The following is a 23,883-nucleotide window of genomic DNA, read 5'->3' on the forward strand; positions in this document are numbered from 1 at the left end:
TGCCCACACCATCAAATTAGTGATCAATTACTCATTCAATACTATTATGAAGGACTTTTTTCAATGGATAGAAGTATGATTGATGCCGCAAGCGCGCGGTGGTGCTTTAGTTGACAAGACACCAGACGCTGCAAGAACTCTAATTGCGAATATGGCTGCAAATTCTCAACAGTTTGGCAATAGAATAGCCCAACCGTCTAAGCAAGTGAATGAGGTAAATATTTCTGCTCTTGAACAACAAATTTCTGGTTTAACTACTCTTGTCCGTCAATTAGCAGTAGGCAATATGCAAATTGTAAAAGCATGTGGAATTTGCTCGGTAGTTGGGCATCAAACTGATGCCTGCCCAACTCTTCAAGAAGAACCTATTGAACAAGTTAATATGGCTGGAGGTTTTCTGGGCAACCTCATGGTAAGTATGATCCATTTTCCAATACATATAATCCTAGATGGAGGGATCACCCAAACCTTAGCTATGGGAACTCACAAGGGAACCAGTTTGTTCAGAATCGTTCTAATTTTCAGCAGTATAGACAACCATTTCCTTCAAGACAACGACCAACCCAAGGCTCTAGCTCAAGTTTGAATCTAGAAGATATTGTTAAATCTCTTGCAACTAACACTTTGCAGTTTCAACAAGAAACACAACTATTCCAACAAGGGACAAGAGCTAGTATTCAAGAAACAAATGCTAGTATTCAAAACTTGGAAAGACAAATGGGCCAACTAGCAACTACGGTTAGTCGGTTGGAAGCACAGAGTTCTGGCAAACTACCCTCTCTAACAGTGGTTAATCCAAGAGAAAATGCAAGTGCAATTGTATTGAGGAGTGGTAAGGAAATTGAAGGCCCTGCGATTGCTACCCCATCAGTGAACCAAGAAAAAGAGGGAACTAGCAACAATGAAAATTCTCAAGGTAAGTCTCCCAATCTTCCGAATTATGAACCAGTTCCCCCATTCCCTCAAGCTTTGTCAGAATCTATAAAAGGAACGAAAGATGAAGAGTTATATGAAACTTTCAAAAATTGTGAAGTGAATATTCCATTACTTGATGCAATAAAACAAGTTCCTAGATATGCTAAATTCTTAAAGGAATTGTGTACAACAAAAAGGACAAAAAAGTCAAAAAAAGGTGAGAAAGTGCTAATGGGTAAGAATGTTTCTGCTGTGATTCAAAGCAAGCTTCCTGAAAAATGCAAGGATCCAGGTATGTTTACTATTCCTTGTATGATAGGCGATACTAAACTTGAGAAAGCCATGCTAGACTTAGGAGCATCTATTAATGTTATGCCATATTCTGTGTATGCTTCTTTAAAACTTGGACCTTTGAATGAAACTAGTGTAGTTATCCAGTTGGCTGATAGGTCTAATGCATACCCCAAGGGTGTAATTGAAGATGATTTGTTGCAAGTTAATAATTTAATCTTCCCTACTGATTTCTATGTGCTAGATATGGAAAATAATGATCATTCTGCACCTATTCTGTTAGGAAGACCATTTTTAAAAACTGCAAAAACAAAAATTGATATTCACAGTGGTACACTTACTATGGAATTTGATGGTAATGTTGTTACATTCAATATTTATGATGCTATGAAATACCCTGGGGGTGTTAACTCTGCTTATTCTGTTGATATTATTGATTCATTGGTTGAAGAAGTTTTTGAATTTAATGGTGAAGATAAATTAGAAGTTGTTATTTGTGAACACCTTGAAAAAGGAAATAATGAGTTTTCTCTGAGTGCCAATTTACATGAAGTTATTGCATCATTGAATCATTGTCCTAAATTGCACCAACAAAATAACGTTTCTTATATGGCTTTACATGTCTCTATCAAAAAATTGTTACCATCTGTCGTGCAGGCACCTATCCCTGAGTTGAAGCCTCTTCCCAACCATCTTAAATATGCTTTCTTAGGAGAAAATAAAACATTGCCAGTCATAATTTCAACTAAACTCTCTGCAATAGAAGAGGAAAAACTTGTCCAAGTGCTAAAAGAACACAAAACTGCCATTGGGTGGACAATTGCAGATATCAAAGGGATAAGTCCATCCACTTGCATGCACCGAATTCTTCTAGAGGAAGGAGCAAAACCATCTCGTCAACCACAAAGAAGGCTAAACCTGTAACACCCCGTGTTACGGCCTTCAATCCCGGATTAATTATTTAATTAATCCCGTTAATAATAATTAAATATGATTTAATTCGGTTAGGTTTCCCTTGAATTAATTAATGAGGTCCACCATGAACCGTGGACCCTTGCCTAAATGAGAGTCTTAGGCCTATTAGGAATAAAGGAAGTAGGCCTTTTACTATTCAGATTATGATTAGGATTCTCTTTAATTAATTAATATGGTCCACTATGGACCATGGACCCTTATCCCTAAAACAAGTCCTTAGTCCTATAAGGAATAGAATTAGTGAACCCATACCATTCAGGCCCTAATTAGGAGTCTTAAATATATAAATAGGGATATAGAAGGCACCTAGATCCCCCACCACAATAAACGCCCCACCACCCCAAAGAGCTCCAAGAATCCCCTTAGAAGAAATCAAGAAAGCAAGAAAGCTCAAAGAAAGAACCTTCATAGCCAAAGAATTAATTAAGGCTAAGAGGTAACCCATGTCTCAACAAAACCTATTTTCATAGTTATGATCCCCCCCCCCCCCCTTAGGGTTTCCCCACATTATTGTGTATTAATGACTTGTGATGATTATTATTGATGATTGATATGATGATCCCATGGGGGATCTTGATAATCTTGATATTGGGAGATTCTTGATAATTATGATGTTCTTGATGATTATATGGAGTTCTTGATGATTATGTGTTGTTCTTGATATTTGTGTGATGCCCTTGATGCTTATGTGTTATTCTTACCGAATCTTGCAATTAGAAGGCGAATCGTATTCTTGTTGATATAAAAGTGATTAGAACCCTAGGTTGCATCGTGTGATATTATTCTTGGATTATTAGGTGGGGAAATCGCATGTTTGGGTGTTGATTATGTTTAGAAAAGCATGATAGGTTATGTGCCGTTCGTTTCTCGTATTTGATCCGTTAATTGTCTACGTGTTGTCGTTGATTGCGTTGTAAAGTGTCTAAGCATGGTTTCGGGTTCCACAATGGTTCCCGGGGCGAAATTGTGTGATAAGAGTCAGTGGGGGGGAAGGTGGGGGGTAAGGGACCCGCCACCTACCCACGGCCGGAATAGTGATCCCGGCAGCGGGCAGCCGGCGGGCGGGCAGCTGCCCGCCGGCGACCCGCTGCCCGGAATAGCGAATTCGGCGGGCAGCCGGCGGGTGGCCCCCCACCCACCGGCTACCCGCTGGAATTTTCCCCATCTTGGGTTCCCGACTTCCCCGTTTGATGTTCCCCCGTCCCCCGTGGTGTCCCAACGGACTCCGTCTATCGCGCCTATGTCTAGTTTGATATTTCGGGTACCGTTCGTAGGTTTATGAGTCTATTATATTGCATGCTAGTTGAATTGGTATCCCGTTGACCTAGGTGGAAGAAGTATGAACCCCTTAGGACTATTCTTAGTATGTGATGGATTACGCATAGGTTTTGTTATACGTTTTCTCCCCCTTCCCAACGTGTTAATGTGGGTTGCTTGTACTTGCTATAAGTTATGTGTGTGTGTAACCCCGAAATGGTTAAGATCAATCGGGCTATACGGGCAGTCGGGTGGGCTGAGAACCATACCGGCTGTTAACCAGGCCGGTAGAGACCGGTCAGGTATATAAATATTATATAGGACTAAGTTCCACTATACGGGCAGTCGGATGGGCTGAGAACCATACCGGCTGTTAACCAGGCTGGTAGAGACCGGTCAGGTATATAAATATTATATAGGACAAAGGTCCACTATACGGGTAGTTGAATGGGCTGAGAACCATCTCAACTGTTAACCAGGCTGGTAAAGACCGGTCAGGTATATAAATATTATGTAGGACAAAGGTCCATCAGTCGGTTGCGATCGGCTCCTCCGTAATGTGAGACGGGGCAGGGTGCTGCGGGGCCGTGTCAGAGCTATATGCGCTGACCCTCATGTATGGGCATGCGATTGGTCCTGTAGCGCCAACAAAGTGTGCTATGTGATGAGATATGGATGAGTTGTGTTTATGAGTATATTGGGGGATGTGACTATGGGATTTATGCTGGGGATTGTGTATGTTGGGTTATGATTATTATTTGCGATCAGCTTTATTTGTCTTGCCTATTGTGGATTGTATACGCTTGATTATAACTGTTGCTTGTGTCTAGCCTTATCTGTCGAGTCATTCCCGGTTTTAAAAGCTAGAGTCTCGTAGGATATATCTTCATGCTTCGAAATGACTTTTCGTATTGTATTTCAACGCGTTGGAGTGGGTTACCCGCATCTCTCGCTGAACAGATATATTTGGCTTTCAGGCACAGAAGAATAAGTCACTGGAGCGCGCTAGAGCTTGGAGCGTAGAAGTAGTTAGTTTTCCTTTCGGCCTGCGTGCCTTGTTTATGCATTTACATTTGAGGATATTAGTTAGTTAGCCTGTGCACCTGAGTTCTCTAGCTCAGGTGTGGCATAGAACCCCGTACTCTTGTATTATGTTTTGGGATTTAATGAGATTTCACCTTTATTTTATAAGTTTTAAATATCTCGAAAATCTGGCGTGTTACAGTTGGTATCAGAGCCTAAGTTTGACCCTAGGATAAGACTCTTAAGACCGGACTTTAGGACATTAGGCTTAAACTCTAGGTATTAAGGAACATAGGATTCAGGAATCTTAGGACGCGCGATGAGATTGTGAAACCTACACATAACCTCCCCTCACTTTATCCCTCTCTAAAAGAACTCCCCCTACGCTTACCACACCAAGGTAAGGGTGCAGCACACTGACTCATCATTACAATAAATATTGACCCTGAAAACCAGTAGCATGGCGCCAATAAGAAGACAGTCAAGGATCCCACACTCCTCGAAGAATGAATCCGAACCTTCAACAAAATCCTCGGGTTAGGAGAATGCCCAGTGGAACGCCACGTAGAGATAGCCTCGTTCTACTTCAAGACACGAGGTTGATCTTTGATAGGTCCGCAAAGAACTTAGGGGCAACAACCGGGGGTTCAACTAAGAGTACCTAGGGGCACGGCTACAAGAACGACTCCACCCCGCACCCGCCATACTCATGGACCTCATGAACCGAGTATTCCGACCCCACCTGGATGACTTCGTCATTGTATTCATTGACGACATCCTAGGCTACTCCCGAAACAAGGAAGGACATGAAAGGCACCTCCGCATAACCTTACAAACTCTAAGAGAGCACCAGCTATACGCTAAGTTCTCCAAATGCGAATTCTGGAAAGACAGCGTGACCTTCCTGGGCCACGTAATAACCAAAGAAGGAATTATGGTGGACCCCACCAAAGCCCAGGCCGTTAAAGGAATGGTCCACACCGAACTCACTTTCAGAGGTCCGAAGCTTCCTGGGCTTGGCTGGCTACTACAGGAGGTTTGTACCCGACTTTAACAAGATAGCCCAACCTCCCATTAAACTCATGAAAAAGGAGACCCCTTTCCGATGGGACGACAACTGCATCGCAGCCTTTCAGGAATTAAAGGATAAGTTAACCACGACACCCGTACTAGCCATCCCCTCTGGGGTGGAAGGGTTCGAGGTCTTCAGTAACGCGTCCAAAAAGGGGTTGGGGTGCGTGCTAATGCAAAAAGGGCCACGAAGAAAATACCCCACCCACGACCTCGAGCTAGCCGCCATCGTATTCGCACTGAAAATTTGGAGGCATTACCTATACGGAGTGCAATGCAAGATTTACACAGACGCTTAGAAAGTATCATACAACTAGAGCCTCCCGGCAATAAGGGCCTTACCTGGGAAACAAGGACCTTGATGGTTTTAAGGCACCGTAAGAAGTACATGTAACACACAAAATCGCCAAAACACCATGCGACGTCAAAGGGCAGTCGATCAAATGCATTCCAAGGAAGAGAAACGCATCACCAAGCACTTGGTCACCAAAGGATTGAACAAAGAACGAGCGACAAGCCGAACTCCAAGAAAAACCAAGAAGGCTTGTCATCAATCAAGCAAGGAGAAGACAAAGTTGGCTTATAACCAACTTCCTGGTGAAGGTGACGAGGTTGCTAATTGGAAACCGGACCCGACCTACTGAACGGAAAGAACATGCGAGAGTCTTGACTCATCTATAACTCGTACTTAAGGATCAATAAAACAATACGATGGGTCATCCTATGTATTCAATTACCTTTTTGTTGTACACATGGGCATGGGGCTTGTCGGGACTTGAATCGGTGCATTCTTGGGATTTTTCCCGAAGAAATTCACTCTTCCTAGTCACCTTCCCGCGGGTCCCCAACGGGACCTTGATGGGACCCTAACGGGTCCTGGACGGGACCTTGGCGGGACCTTGACGGGTCCCTGACAGGAGCTTGGCAGGCGGACGACCGCCCACCTCGCGCCCACTGGTACAATGTGCTGATTTCTTAACCCCTCGTTTTATTGATTCACTTGTGTGCCTCGATTGATGAACGCGAGTCTTGGGTAAGGAACCATGGGTCGCCCAAACATGGTGTCATCGGTAAAAGACCTTGACACGCAAGACACCGTCGGAAAAGCACAACCAATTGCACTACACGTGGTGTTGAAGTTGGATTCTACGATGCAACCGACTAGGGATGATTGGCATAAAGGATTGTGCAGACCAAGGAGACGAGTTGGGAACTCGTGCTAAGGACTCACAAAGGCCTTAAAATTCAAAATGCTAAGGATGGATCAGGGACTCCTCCAAACCATGGATATCGTTCAAGCAAATCAGAGGACTCCTTACAAGTTGTATGGAATCAAGAACGACGTAGCCCGTGGTGCTAGGCAAAAAGTAAAGAGCACATTTGTGCCAAGATCTCAAGGGTCATTAAGGACCCACAAGGAAATGAGATGACTCGTAAACTCACCGAGTCATTCCACAACGAGATTAGGTAACCAACTGCGCTTCAAGAAGAAAAAGAGCATGCAAGGACACCTTCATCATTAAAAGTAACACAAAAGGGCACAACAAGCCGAACCTCGGAGAATACATGAAGTCTTACTAAGAATTTCACTCACTAAAGAAGAGATGAAATTCAATAAGAAAAAGTCAACCCAAAGCTTATCGACTCCCAAGAGACTTTGGGAAGAATTTGGGAAGTGCGCCCTAAGAGATCGACTTGGTTGACCAAACTTGGTCAAGACCTCGGACGCATTAACGAAGTAAGTGTTAAATCATCACTGGAGATTCCCTCAAGATAAGAGAGAAGGATGAAACTTTAGCCTGGGAAGCAAGGTCTAACAAGGATCTTAAAGTCAAGCAAGTGCCAACACCAAGGAAGAAGGATCATCAGTTCGTCAATACGTCGGGATCAAAGCATCAAACCAGAATAGTCACTTAAAATCGAGAACCCTTAACCCATCCTAGCCGAATTCCTTTCCCTCCCTCGGGAAATCGGCCCCCTCCTTATTTCAAAACCCTTTCTACCCTTCAAACCACATTCTTGATTCACTATTTTAACGATTCCATACAAGGTGCCAACCTCACACCCTAAGTTGCAACCTTGAAAACTTTGATCCTAATTCCTAAAATTCACTTTGTCCTTAGGTTTGAAACCCACTCTCTTAGCCCTGTAAACCTAATCATCCCCAAAAACCTAGCACACATAGACATACAATTATACAGTTTCCCCGTAGAATACTTTCTCTATAGGACCACCGTACTACCTTTGACTCGTTACCCCCGCAATGATTTCTAAGCTTCGGGGACGAAGCTTCCCATAAGGGGGGAAGAGTGTAACACCCCGTGTTACGACCTTCAATCCCGGATTAATTATTTAATTAATCCCGTTAATAATAATTAAATATGATTTAATTCGGTTAGGTTTCCCTTGAATTAATTAATGAGGTCCACCATGAACCGTGGACCCTTGCCTAAATGAGAGTCTTAGGCCTATTAGGAATAAAGGAAGTAGGCCTTTTACTATTCAGATTATGATTAGGATTCTCTTTAATTAATTAATATGGTCCACTATGGACCATGGACCCTTATCCCTAAAACAAGTCCTTAGTCCTATAAGGAATAGAATTAGTGAACCCATACCATTCAGGCCCTAATTAGGAGTCTTAAATATATAAATAGGGATATAGAAGGCACCTAGATCCCCCACCACAATAAACGCCCCACCACCCCAAAGAGCTCCAAGAATCCCCTTAGAAGAAATCAAGAAAGCAAGAAAGCTCAAAGAAAGACCCTTCATAGCCAAGGAATTAATTAAGGCTAAGAGGTAACCCATGTCTCAACAAAACCTATTTTCATAGTTATGATTCCCCCCCCCCCCTTAGGGTTTCCCCATATTATTGTGTATTAATGACTTGTGATGATTATTATTGATGATTGATATGATGATCCCATGGGGGATCTTGATAATCTTGATATTGGGAGATTCTTGATAATTATGATGTTCTTAATGATTATATGGAGTTCTTGATGATTATGTGTTGTTCTTGATAATTGTTTGATGCCCTTGATGCTTATGTGTTATTCTTACCGAATCTTGCAATTAGAAGGCGAATCGAATTCTTGTTGATATAAAAGTGACTAGAACCCTAGGTTGTATCGTGTGATATTATTCTTGGATTATTAGGTGGGGAAATCGCATGTTTGGGTGTTGATTATGTTTAGAAAAGCATGATAGGTTATGTGCCGTTCGTTTCTCGTATTTGATCCGTTAATTGTCTACGTGTTGTCGTTGATTGTGTTGTAAAGTGTCTAAGCATGGTTTCGGGTTCCACAATGGTTCCCGGGGCGAAATTGTGTGATAAGAGTCAGTGGGGGGGTATGTGGGGGGTAAGGGACCCGCCACCTACCCACGGCCGGAATGGTGATCCCGGCAGCGGGCAGCCGGCAGGCGGGCAGCTGCCCGCCGACGACCCGCTGCCCGGAATAGCGAATCCGGCGGGTGGCCCCCCACCCACCGGCTACCCGCTGGAATTTTCCCCATCTTGGGTTCCCGGCTTCCCCGTTTGATATTCCCCCGTCCCCCGTGGTGTCCCAACGGACTCCGTCTATCGCGCCTATGTCTAGTTTGATATTTCGGGTACCGTTCGTAGGTTTATGAGTCTATTATATTGCATGCTAGTTGAATTGGAATCCCGTTGACCTAGGTGGAAGAAGTATGAACCCCTTAGGACTATTCTTAGTATATGATGGATCACGCATAGGTTTTGTTATACGTTTTCTCCCCCATCCCAACGTGTTAATGTGGGTTGCATGTACTTGCTAAATGTTATGTGTGTCTGTAACCCCGAAATGGTTAAGATCAATCGGGCTATACGGGCAGTCGGGTGGGCTGAGAACCATACCGGCTGTTAACCAGGCCGGTAGAGACCGGTCAGGTATATAAATATTATATAGGACTAAGTTCCACTATACGGGCAGTCGGATGGGCTGAGAACCATACCGGCTGTTAACTAGGCTGGTAGAGACCGGTCAGGTATATAAATATTATATAGGACAAAGGTCCACTATACGGGCAGTTGAATGGGCTGAGAACCATCTCAACTGTTAACCAGGCTGGTAAAGACCGGTCAGGTATATAAATATTATGTAGGACAAAGGTCCATCAGTCGGTTGCGATCGACTCCTCCGTAATGTGAGACGGGGCAGGGTGCTGCGGGGCCGTGTCAGAGCTATATGCGCTGACCCTCATGTATGGGCATGCGATTGGTCCTGTGGCGCCAACAAAGTGTGCTATGTGATGAGATATGGATGAGTTGTGTTTATGAGTATATTGGGGGATGTGACTATGGGATTTATGTTGGGGATTGTGTATGTTGGGTTATGATTATTATTTGCGATCAGCTTTATCTGTCTTGCCTATTGTGGATTGTATACGCTTGATTATAACTGTTGCTTGTGTCTAGCCTTATCTGTCGAGTCATTCCCGGTTTTAAAAGCTAGAGTCTCATAGGATATATCTTCATGCTTCGAAATGACTTTTCGTATATCTATGTGTGTGTATATATATATATATATATATATATATATATATATATATATATATATATATATATATATGTATTGTATTTCAACGCGTTGGAGTGGGTTACCAGCATCTCTCGCTGAACAGATATATTTGGCTTTCAGGCACAGAAGAATAAGTCACTGGAGCGCGCTAGAGCTTGGAGCGTAGAAGTAGTTAGTTTCCCTTTCGGCCTGCGTGCCTTGTTTATGCATTTACATTTGAGGATATTAGTTAGTTAGCCTGTGCACCTGAGTTCTCTAGCTCAGGTGTGGCATAGAACCCCGTACTCTTGTATTATGTTTTGGGATTTAATGAGATTTCGCCTTTATTTTATAAGTTTTAAATATCTCGAAAATCTGGGGTGTTACAAAACCCGCCCATGATGGAAGTAGTCAAGGAAGAGGTCCTCAAACTCCTTGGAGCTGGGATAATCTATCCTATTTCAGACAGCAAATGGGTTAGCCCAACTCAAGTGGTTCCTAAGAAAACAGGGATTACAGTTGTCAGAAATCAAAATAATGAACTTGTCCCCACTCGTATTCAAAATGGGTGGCGAGTTTGTATAGACTATAGGAAGTTGAATGCTGTTACAAGAAAAGATCACTTCCCTTTACCGTTTATTGACCAAATGCTAGAAAGGTTGGCCGATCGCTCTTATTTTTGTTTTCTTGATGGTTATTCAGGCTATTTCCAGATTGCAATCGCTCTGGAAGACCAGGAAAAGACGACTTTTACATGTCCCTTCGGCACTTTTGCATATCGACGCATGCCGTTTGGCCTCTGTAATGCCCCGGGTACCTTTCAGAGGTGTATGGTTAGCATATTTTCTGATTATGTTGGGCATATGATTGAAGTTTTCATGGATGATTTTGCAGTTTATGGCGACTCTTTTGACTCCTGCTTACATAACCTTTCACTTATTTTGAAAAGATGCATAGAGAGTAATCTTTTGTTAAATTCTGAAAAATGTCATTTTATGGTTAATCAAGGTAATGTTTTGGGGCATGTTATTTCATCTAGTGGGATTGAGGTTGATAAAGCCAAAGTTGATATTATAGAGTCTCTGCCGTATCCTACTAATGTGCGGGAAGTCCGCTCTTTTCTTGGACATGCAGGTTTTTACCAAAGGTTTATCAAAGACTTCTCGAAAATAGCACTACCCTTATGCAAATTGTTGCAGAAAGAGACATCCTTTGAGTTTGACAAAGAGTGTAAGGGAGCATTTGACGAATTGAAGGAGTTGTTGACATCTGCGCCGATCATTCAGCCACCTAACTGGAACTACCCATTTGAGATTATGTGTGATGCAAGTGATCACGCAGTAGGGGCTGTGTTGGGCCAAAAGATCGGGAACTCGTCCCATGTTATTTATTATGCTTCTAGGACTTTAAATTATGCTCAGAAAAACTATTCTACTACAGAAAAAGAACTTCTAGCCATTGTTTTTGCTTTAGAAAAATTTAGGTCCTATTTGCTGGGTACCAAAGTTATCGTTTATTCTGACAATGCAGCTCTTTGCTACTTGATGAAAAAGCAGGAAGCCAAACCAAGATTGATAAGATGGATACTCCTCTTAAGTGAGTTTGATGTGGAGATCAAAGATAAGAAGAGGTCAGAGAATCTTGTGGCCGATCATTTGAGTCGGTTGGTACACATTGAACCTGAACCTCCGCTGCAAGAAGCATTCCCTGATGAGCACCTATTGGCTGCAACTGTGGTTTTACCTTGGTATGCTAACGTAGTCAACTTTTTGGTTGCGAACAAGTTTCCTCATAATTCGTCTAAAGCCCAAAAAGATAAAATCAGGAGTAATGCCAAGTACTATGTATGGGATGAACCGTACCTCTGGAAACATTGTGCTGACCAAGTGGTAAGGCGGTGTGTACCTGATAGCGAAATTGCCTCAATCCTTGCCTTTTGTCATTCTTATGCTTGTGGCGGCCACTTTGGTGCTAAGAGAATAGCAAGGAAAGTGTTGGAGTCTGGGTTTTATTGGCCAACTTTATTTAAAGATTCATACTCATTTTGCAAGTGTTGTGATGCTTGCCAAAAGTCAGGTAATTTATCCCGGAGAAATGAAATGCCACAAACTCCGATCCTATTTTGTGAGGTCTTTGATGTTTGGGGTATTGATTTTATGGGCCCATTTCCTGCCTCTTTTAGTTTTGTCTATATTTTACTTGCTGTTGATTATGTTTCGAAGTGGGTAGAAGCTAGAGCTACCAGGACTGATGACTCTAAAGCTGTTGCAGATTTTATCAAATCTAACATCTTTTCCAGGTTTGGCATTCCAAGAGCTATAATAAGTGATCAGGGTACTCACTTTTGTAATCGCACCATCGAAGCATTGCTTAAGAAGTACCATGTCACCCATAAGGTGTCAACTGCCTACCACCCACAGACAAATGGGTAGGCAGAGGTGTCCAACCGAGAGGTGAAGTCAATCCTTGAGAAAACAGTCAACCCAAACAGAAAGGATTGGAGTTTGCGATTAGATGATGCATTGTGGGCGTATAGAACCGCATACAAAACACCTATTGGTATGTCCCCTTATCGCATTGTGTTTGGGAAAGCTTGTCACCTTCCCGTTGAGTTGGAGCACAGAGCCTATTGGGCTGTCAAGAGCTTTAATATGAACATTGATGAAAGTGGCCTACACCGGAAGTTGCAACTTTCTGAGTTGGAGGAGATTCGCAATGAGGCCTACGAGAATTCAAGAATCTACAAAGAAAAGACAAAAGCATTCCATGACAAGATGCTTTTGAGAAAGGAATTTTCAATTGGACAAAAAGTCCTCCTCTTCCAGTCACGTCTTCGGCTATTCCCAGGTAAGTTATGTTCTCGTTGGGTTGGTCCATTTATTATCACTAATATTTTTCCTCATGGGGCGATAGAGATTCAAAGTTTACAGACTTCAAAGATATTCAAGGTTAATGGCCATCGGCTTAAACCTTACCATGAAGGGGCTCAAGTTGAATATATTACCGACATACTTCTTGAAGATCCCAGCTATTTTGAATAATATGAACAACTAGAAGGGGAGTTTGTTTTATTATTATTATTATTATTATTATTTTCTTTTCTTTTTGTTACATTTAATATCCTTTTTCTGTGCTTTTTTATTCAACATTGGGGACAATGTTGATAATAAGTGTGGCGGAGGGGATTTAGATTTATTATTATTTGTTTGCTTATGTCAAATTTTCACAAATATTTTACTAGTATTTTATGCAAAATAAGTATTATTTTCAAAAATTATTCTTTTTTTTTCCAAAAATTATTTTATTTTTCCTTTCTTGGAATTCATAACATGATTGAATAAATAATTTGGAAAATTGTGATTAGTTTGTTAGCATTTCCCGTTTGATATGTAATGACTATATTAAGTAAGCAATAAACCTATGAGTGTTTTGAGCCATTGACTGACACTTCGGTCTTATTTTCTTTCTATTGTGCGATTTCTTCCATAATTTTGTTTCTCTAGAACTTGCCTTGATTCTCTTTTAAAGCTAATTAGACCATGCATGATTCAAGTGTGATTAAGGCCATTATTTGATCTTGAGCCTCACTAGCCAAATAACCGGTTTGTCCTGTGATTTATTTCCCCTTGTTAACCACTTTGAGCTTTATGGCCATTCTTTTCTTTATTTTGAACCACATTAGAAGCCTTTTATATCTAAAAATAATACCTTCACCCAGCTGAATAACTAGTGGAGCAAATTTTGGATTATGCTTGAAATCTACATGAGTTTGTGAAGAATAAGTGTGGGGGAGATCACTTACTTTTGTTAATATGATTGAGAGTGAGGCGGGTTGTATCTTCATTGCCAATTTTTCGTTGGTCTTCTATGAAAAAGAAAACAAAGACAGTTCATGATTCAAAAAAAAAGTATGGAAATTTGAAAGAATGAAATGAAAAAAATGGAGAATATATGTTCGAAAAAAAAATGTTGTTGAAAATTTATGGAAAAAATGAGAAACAATCAGCAATTTTGAGTTGAAGTTATGTCCAAATAAATTATGCAAGGGAATATTGAGGAAGTCTTTATTTTCTGGAATGATAGTTGAAGTGTCAATGGGAAATGCTTTGAATGAAAAATTGAGGGTGTTGGATTAATTGTATTTATTTTGCTCCTCTAGTTTGAAAGCTTTTACTTAAGCTACTTTCCAAAAATGTTCCCTACCTTAACCCTAGCCCCATTACAACCTGTGAAAAGTCATTATGATTTGTGTCATGCATGACTCTTGTAGTGGTAATTGAGAAGATATGCAAGCCTATGGTAGAACAATTTTATAGGAATGAACTTGAGTGAAATTTATACCCATCAAACACTTGAGTGGTGAGTGATATTCCTGTGAGGGCTTACTTATTTAGCTCTATCAATTTTCAGACAAGGGTGCTAACTTATTAATTGCAGGTTACTTCAGATTATTGTTCATGATATATTATGAGTTTTAGGAATTTCATTTCCATTTACTTCGCAAATAATATTTTTGCTTGGGGACAAGCAAATGTTTTAGTGTGGGGGAATTTGATGGGCATATTTTACACTCATATTTTAGGTACATTTTTATAATATTTTTGCATTAGTTATTTAATATTATCTAATAATTAGTTCTTTTTATATATAATAATATATAATATATAATATATAATATATAGAATACATATTAATATACATTCTAATATACATATATATTACGTACGTACTAGTGAATATGTATATGCATTATAAATTTAATAAATTAAGTAAATTTAATCTAATTTTCCTAGCATGCATGCAAAGAATTAAACCTCAAGAGTGACTCATTCCTTGTTTTTCTTTTGTACAGGCGTGTGGCTGTAGACATCTTCAAATGCGCAACAAGAGGAAATGGCGTGTGGCTGTAGACATCTTCAAATGCGTGAAAGTAGGAAATTGAGTGGTAGGAAATAGTTTAGGTTTATTTTGGAAAGTGTATAAATAGTGGAAGATTTCTATTCTAAAACGTTCATTCTTCCCCTCTCGATTATTCTGTAAAGATGTTATCAATGTTCATTCGTGGCTAATTTCTTTAGCTTGGTTTAGTGAATTGAAGCCCCGGAATTAATTATGCTGTAAGATTATTTATTTATTTTATTATATAATTTTTATGCATTTGGGTATTAAATATTCTTCTAAGTTATTTGATATAATTATTTGCTATATTAGATAATGTTGTGCTACAAATTATTCTAATATTCAATAGCAACTGAGGTTAATTATTGACGGCTTAGTGATAATTGATTTCAGAAAGAATATTTTCCTAAATTAAATGCAACCGCTTGTGCTTGTGTTATTTAGTTTGTTGGTTTTCCTAGTTCCTATTGCTGCTATTAAATTAAATATATAGCGCTTGTCTTAGGTTATTTAGTAGTTAGAGGTAATTAAACCGCGTGTGCTTTAGTTACCTACAACTAAGGGAAAACGGAAATGAAATAATTTCACGACAAATATTCAATTGCATATCAATTACCTTTTTGAGTCAATGATCAGTGTTAAATTCCGGTGGTGGATCTTTGCTAAAAAAGGTTTTCTATTCTGAGTGTTTTCAATATATTGTTTTCATTGCTTTATTCGTTTATTTTCTTTGATTATCACCTTTAGACCAAACCCCCCTTTACTTTAATTTGAACACATACATTAAACTAGTTACTCCTCCTGAGATCGATCCTTACTCCCGCTACTACGTTTGTAAGGTTTTAATTTGGGAGCCTACGATAGCTCACCAGAACTCAACTCAATTGATTTGCATACTAGAGCCGTGTCATCTTCCGAACTTGAGCTTTCATCGCTTGATGACAATCCATCCGACTCATCATTTTCATTTGGTTTGTTGCTAAAGAGAGCTTTTCATTTATCGCACTTGAACCTTTTGCTTTCAGAATTGTTCGGCGTAGATTCAACATTTTTTCCTTGATACTTGCTAACGATCGAATATGGACAATTTATTTTAAAATGTCCGGGTTTGCGAAAATTGTACAATAAATCCTTGATTTCTTCGACTTTTTCTTCTTGTGTAATGCGAGAGAAGAATTTTCCACGTGCAGAATTTTTGTTGTCTCCTTTTCGCATAAACCTTTTGAATCTTTTAACAAAAAGAGCAAATTGTTCGTCAGTCATAAAATTAAAATTATTTTCTACTAACCTGGAGGTTGACGGTTCTTCAGACATTAGAGCAGAATTTCGAGCTTCATTGTAACACCCCCGATTTTTACCATAAATTAAAACTTAATTGCAAGAGAAAAGCAATCTAATAAACCATTAAACAAAGTGGAAGCAAGTATATACGGGGGCATTATGCCATATCTTAAATACTAAAAGATGCGCATGCGGGAAAACTAAACCATACATCAAAGTCTAAAGAGTCAAGGCACACAGGCCGCTCAAAACACAACGTCTAGACAAAGGATAAAACTATCTAAAGCTCCAGTCTAGCGCTCTCGGGTCTCTACTCAAAACCTGTAGAACAAGGAAAACATAACATGGGGATAACACCCGGTCAGTGAATATTGCTGGTAACCCATCAATACGCGTTAAATAACATATATAGATAAGTATAAGTTAAGACCATTTTCGAAATACAATACAGTATATATCATTTCAAAAGCCATAGAGAGAAGTCAACTTCAAAGACTGATTCACACTCTCAAAGGAAAGGAAGTCAATATCCTTACGACAACAACAAGACCAGAATACCAACTGTAGACAAAAAACTCGAGATGCATTCTACTGATCACAAAGTAGAATACATCAAGACATGCTCAAAAGAAAAGAATACACATTCACACATTGGCAACTACATGCCACAGTGACAACTATATGTCACAAGTATCACAGTTTCATGTTCCAACCTTACCCCCCGGCCTTATTTCAGTTTCAACAATTTCCTCCGAGTGCCACCTTGTACTTCTGAGTCCAACCTTGTACCGCCAGGGACTGTCGTCCCCCCTCCAACATAGCCTCCAACATACCGCCGAACTCTCAGTACACGAGGGTACCATTAATTTCAATCACATAGGCTGCAACATATGAGCCTACGCTCAGGTAACACACCACCAATTTCAATTAATGTCACACAAGTCATCATCATTACCAAGAAGACTAAGGTTCAACAATAACCTCAATCAAGCATCAATCAAAGGGTACAACGAATACACGTTCACATCATAAGAATCAATCAATGGATCACAACAAAGATATGAAACCATACTCAATAACGAAGGATCACAATCCGACACCAAACGATGGTCAACACAAGTTGTCAATCTCAAAAGGAAAGAACAAACCGCCCACACTAGCATTTCAACATCAAACTAGCATGCTTATCAAACGGGTAAACCAAAGTAGTTCCATAGAACATTCAAGACTCACATTAGTCCAACGAATCACAAAGTTGGACCCTAAGCACAATTCAAGACACCAAATCCTACATGGATTCCTAACATACCGTTCTAGACATACGAAACATCAAGAAGACTCACAAATAGCCCAATAAAACAACATTGGGAGGTCAAAACATCAATACTGAGTCAAAAGAATCATGGGGAACAAATCCCCGCACATTGCCAACAATGTTCCCCCTGGGGAACAAATGACATCTAAAAGGAGGTTAAAAACACCAAAAGATCAAGGAGCTTACCCTCCCCGATGCTCAAGATAAGGAAAGTAGGAATCTTGGGAGACAACCTTCAAGATTTAGGATACCCAAATTCTAGCTTGGAGAAGAAGCTACCACTTCTTAGAGAGAAGGTAGAGATTTTGTGTTTAGATTGTTGGTGAATGAAATGAAGAGATGTTGCTAGGTTAGCTTGAATCACAAACCTTAGGTAGAAAGACATCTTTACCCTTACTAAAGTTGGAAGAATAAGGAAACAAGGGCACAACCCAATAAGCATAAGGTACAACCCTTTGACCTTGAATGACTAATCAATTTCTAGTCTTTCGACTATTGAATTTTCAAGATTTTTAGGAAGAAATTAACAAGGAGACTAGGATTAATTCTCTAATTAATCCTTGATTAGAGTTTGGATTTATGGGGTGTCACATCATCTCCCCCTAACAAGAAGCTTCGTCCCTGAAGCTTGGGCACGACGAGTTCAAACAAAACGGGTAACACGAATCCACAATGTGACAAAGGAAAGCAAGAATACAAAAACTTCAAGGATACAAAAAGGTGTAAGGCTTGCAAAAATCAAGAAATTGTAAGGTTTCAAAAGGTCACAAAAGGACTTCTTGAGCAACACCAACGCAAAGACCGAGACAACGACAACTACTAGAAGCCTTCTAAAACGCACCTAAACTCATAACATATAGATTCTAACAAAGAAACCCAACTACACCAACAACCCAAACAACAACTAACAAGCAAGATCAACCAGAACGAGCAACTAAGCACAACCAGCAAGCAACAACTACTGAACGGCAACAACAAAACGAGAAAAGGCACAAGCTTACCCCAACTCTAGTCTAGAAGGACTCACTCTCTGACTCCTCGGCATCCTCGTCCGATTCTTCTTCAGCTCTACCACGGCTAGAACCGGCCTCCAACTGATCCAACCTCTGGTTGACAGCGATGAACTGAGTCTTCATGAAAGCGAAACCTTCATCTATCATCCGGATCTGCTGACGAAGAAGGGTGACCACACGCGCCTCGTGTGTCATAGCATCATGCTCCCTTTTGGTTCACGCATCCTTTCTCCTCAGGTTCTCTTCACTTTCGGAGTCGCTCTCTTCGGCCTCTTCGACTTCTTCTCCACCTTCTTCCTCATCCCGCTCATCTTCACCTTCATTCCCAGCATCTCCTCCCAAACTTTGAACCGTGAGGTTCAACTTCCCGACAGGAATCTCAAGCTCTGCAACCAACGCACTCCTCTCAGCAGGGGCTTTTCTGGCTACCTCTTCAAGAGTGTACTTCCCATCATCTAGCTGAAACAGGTGGCAACTACGGAGGTTTGTGGCATCCAAAACCATCTTGCCCACCGACTTAGGCACACAACCGTCAACACTCACTCCCTTCTTGGCAAAGATCCAGCTTAAAACCATGCCATACGGCAAACTCTTGCGGTTATGATCTCAACAAAAGACCATGTGTTGCAGTATTAACGCAGGTAAGTCGAACTTCACCATATTCTTCAAACAGAAAGCAAACGTGCACTCCAACTTTCCCAACAAACGACTCTTATTATTATTGGGCAGCAAACAATCAGAAACAAGCATGACCAAAATCCTTTGCTCAGCAGATAACCACTTCTTTTTCGGCCTTGTGACCTGGGTAAAACCACTAGTTCTACCCAACAAGTAACTCAGGTAATCCCGATAATTCATGTTGTCCGTCCCAATCCAAGAGTCACCACTATATTGCGAGACTCCCGTGGTTGTTAAACTGAAAAGCTGAGCCAACATTTTCTCAGACAACACAATCTTTACTCCTCTCACTTTAGAGGTTACCTCCAACCTTCCACCATCTTTAGTCACAGTCATGTGACGGTAGAACTCTTTCACAAAACTGGGTAAGTCTCTGTCCTAATGGCGAGAAACCCCTCCAACAAACCCTGATAGTTCAACATTTGCAACAAAGAACTTGAAAAAGAGTCGGGGTCAAAGGCTTTACGTTCCAACACTAGGTAGTGGGCATCCACCCATTCCACTCTCTTCATCAAATTAGACCTCCTAGGCATGATTCTGAGATGACCCAAAGACTCAAGGTAGACCCAAAACTCTCTTCTTCCTTTCATCTTCTTTTTCCTCTCTTCTCTCCCTCTCTCTCGACTTCGATTCCGACTGGCAGCGACGAACGGCGAGGGCGGCGGCGGTAGGTGTTGCGGCGGCGAAACTCTGGTTTGAGTGGGTCGACGACGGGCAGGGGGGGGGGGGGGGGGGGGCAGTTCTCGGGTGGCTTACGGGTGGATGGGAAAAGAAGAAGAAGAAGGGTTTGGGAAATTTGGGGAAAAATTTTGGAGGCTCGTAGCAGTGGTGGTGCGTGGCGACGGCGGAGTTTCACGGCAGCGTTTCTCCTCTCCTTACCGACGACGGTGCTCGGAGGTAGCTTTGGATCAAGTTCCGGCGACGTGGTGGCTCCGGTGTACCCGCGGGCAGAAGTAGGGTGGTGGTAGTACCCGTGTTCCACCCGCGGGGTGGTGTGCATGCAGATTGAAGAAGACGAAGAAGATGATGGCAGTTAGTGAGCCTCTTCCCTTGCTTTGTTGTTTAGTTTAAGTATTAGATTAGTTTTGTTTAGTAAAGTTAATAAGTGGTTAGCTTAGTTTGGTGGTAAGAGGGTGTTAAGTGTTGGGTGGTGGCTAAGGTTTGAATCTCACCCTTAACATAATTAATTAGGTCTATTCATTAGTTTTTAATTAATAATCCTATCTCTTGAGCCCAGTTAATAGCTTATTAGTATATTAAGGTTGTGATTAATATAGCATGGGAGGCTTAGCTTAGATGGTAAGGATGTGACTAATTTTAAGGAAAAGCTAGGGTTCAAATCCCCTTATGAGCTTATTAGTTTTAATTACTACGCTTGTTGATAGTTGAGGATCGGTTTGATTCACAGGTTCCCGTTTGGCTTATGAGTTGAGCATAGCCTAAGTTGGCGTTGTTTTTGGTTAGATAAGCGATTGAGGTAACCCATGCTCTACAAAACCTACTTTGCTTATCGATTTGATGATTTCTTGGATTCTACATGTGATTTTGCTATGAAATGTGAGTGTTTATGCATTGTCTTGTGAAAATGCATATTTAGAGCTTGTGTTTTGGGTTCATGTATGCCATTGCTTGGCTATTCCTTTGATTCAATTCATTTTGTTGTATTTGGTGAGATTTGGCATGTTTTGGACTTGAATTTGATCATGGTGTTGAAAATCCCCGAAGGGATTATTTTGGGCACAGGTGTGTACCCGCGGGAACATAGCTTGTGGGTGTTGGTATCCGCGGGTAGGACCACGGGTAGGGGCCTACCCGTGGGTCCACCCGCGGGGAACATGTTGTGGTTGATTGGGGATTTGTTCCCCATGATTCTTTTGACTCGGTATTTGGTCTTTTGACTTCATGTTGTTCTTTTGTGGAACTATTTGAGTGTCTTCTTGATGTTTCGTATGTCTAGATCTATATGGTAGGTATCCATGTAGGTTTTGGAGTCTTGAATCGTGCTAAGTGTTCAACATTGTGATTCATTGAACTGTGATGATTCTTGTGTGTTCTTCGGAACTACGTTTGGTTTCCCCGTTTGATAAGCATGCTAGTTCGGTGTTCAAATGCTAGCATGTGTGTTGTTTTTACCTTCCGATTGTTGATGATAACTTGTGTTATTCATCGTTGTTGTTGTTGGGCTGTGACCCATTCCTTGATTGAGTATGGTTTCATATCTTTGTTGTGATCCGTTGATTGTTTCCTGTTGAGGTGTGATGTGTGTGTGGCTTTACCTGGATTGCACGATTAGTGGTATGGGACACTAGTTACCAAGGTAATGTAGCTGTCCTTGTGGTGGTCGTGACATGATTATGGAGTTGTGACCTTTGTGTAAGGTTCACGTATTTCTTGGGTGGCATGTGTTGCCGTGTGTGTGTACGGTACCCTCATGTACTATGAAATTGGTGGTTTTGTTGGTGGTTTGTTGGTGGGGGACGACGGTCCCAGGAGCGAAAAGGTTGGACTAAGAGGTACATGGGTCCTGGAGGTAATGGTTGGAAAGAAGAAATAAGGTTGGGGGTAGCCATAAGGTTGGAACCGGGCATAAGGAAGGCATATCAACTCGTGATGGGTGATGTCACGAGGGCTTGTGTAGCCATTGTTGTGAGTTCTTCTCTTGTGACGTGTGTAGTCACAAAGGCATGTGTTGCCGTGGGCGAGTCTTATTCCCTTGTGTTGTGCATGTCGGGTTTTGATCTATTGTGTGATGATAGATCATACCTTGAGCCGTTCTTGTGAGTCGTGTTGTTCTTTGTGGTCTTGGGATGTGTTCCCATTTTCTTGTTGAGAGTGTTTGAGTCTTGTGTTGACTATTACTCTTGGCTTTGAACTTATATATATGTATTCCGTTTCGTAAATGATTTTGTATATATCCTATCTATTTATGATACTTAACAGGTATTGGTGGATTACCAGCATTTTTTGCTGACCGGGCGTCGTCCCATTTCTTTATGTGCTTTTCAGGTTGGGTTGCTTTGGAGCGCGCGCTAGTGGCCTGTAGATAGATTAATCTCTTCCTTTAATAGTTGTTGAGGCCTGTGAGCCTAAGTAGTTGAGTTGTTAGACTGTTGTAGTTAGTGATTGCCTGTGCACCTATTGTTGTGTAGGTGTGGCATAACATCTCCCGAATTTATGTAGTTAGCTTCCGCTTTGCTTAATGTTAATGTTTAGACTATTAATCCCTTTAAATTAAGTTTTAAAAGTTGTTGAAATTCGGATATATATATATATATATATATATATATATATATATATATATATCTTTGTAAGAGAATGAATAAAACAGACGATGATCCTCTTGCTCTCAATTTTCTCTGTCAATTCCTTCTTCCATTTACTAATTTGTCATTTTTTATTAAAATCATATGGGTCACTAAATGTGAAACAACAAAACTTTTGACTTTTCAATTAGCAAGAAGGAGAAATGTCTTCTATAAGCTATAACTTCCCTTATGAGTGTCACATATTCTAGTTAGTTTTGAAACCCTTGATTTAATTGACTCACTCAATTCCAAAAATAGGTAAGTTTTAGCTTATAGAATTAATGTCTCCATCACCGGAGTTTAATTCTATGATCACTTATTTATAATGGTAATAGATCGATGTATCATAATACTATATAGTAGTTGGCTCGAATAATATTTATTATTAATATAAAAAGAATTGTTTAAAGAAAGGTAATTAAAATTGTTAAGAAACATGATTTGACAAAAAGATTGAAAACCGACGGCGATGGGCAAATGACACTCGTGCAACTTGATGTTTGACAAGTGGCACTGTGGCAATTCCGCAATTAACTGAACAATAATGGACAAATTTTTAGCTTAAGCAGACCGTGTGCGTGCATGGTCGGTAACGCTCTTACTACTTACAACGGAGTAGTTGCTTGACTTGCTTCCGAGTTCCGAGAAGGCGGAAACAAACAAATTCCACATTTAGCATAGAGTTCTACTACATAGACTTTCAAATTTTTACTCTCTCATTTATATTTTTTGAGGTGGCAAATCAGGATTGGTTATTTTTATGATGTGGGTCCATAGAAAAATGACTATATCATGAGCATGTGAGAGGAAGTACAAGTTGGAAGTTTAAAACGTGAGTACACCAAGTATTTTCCTTTAGCATATGCCTTTATTATGCTTTATTTTTTACAATATTCACTTATTATTGTTTTATGGCAGAAAGTTGTGTTAAATTGTATTATGACTTTTTGTTCGTGTGACGGATCGGGTCAAGACAAGAATGTAATACGTATACTAAAAAATATAATATTAAGAATAAAGTATCATTTTCTCTGATAAGTATTACATTTTCTCTTATAAGTAACAAACAATTGTCAACATTACTTATAAGGAAAATGTTATATTTTTGGGATAAGAATTAAATAGGTCGTTCAACTATAGGTCAAAATGCAATTTGCCCCATAAACTTAGAAAAGCTTCAATTAAGCACTTTAATTTTTCATTTGTATGCAATTAAGTTATTTAACATGTTACTTCTAAGTAACTAATAATTTTTTAATTCAAAAAATTAATTAAAATTAAAAAACATATTTATAATATAAAGTTATTAATTTTTTTTTAAAAGAAAAAACTCTCCG

The 23,883-nt window shown here is 40.3% G+C and overlaps 1 pseudogene; it reads left to right on the top strand.

Moving 5' to 3' along the window:
• Positions 1-382: 382 nt before the first annotated feature.
• Positions 383-13,096, top strand: LOC109174476 (annotated as a pseudogene).
• The last annotated feature ends 10,787 nt before the right edge of the window (positions 13,097-23,883 follow it).

The sequence above is a fragment of the Ipomoea nil genome, unplaced genomic scaffold (genome assembly GCF_001879475.1).
Source record: "Ipomoea nil cultivar Tokyo-kokei standard unplaced genomic scaffold, Asagao_1.1 scaffold0642, whole genome shotgun sequence".
NCBI lineage: Eukaryota > Viridiplantae > Streptophyta > Magnoliopsida > Solanales > Convolvulaceae > Ipomoea > Ipomoea nil.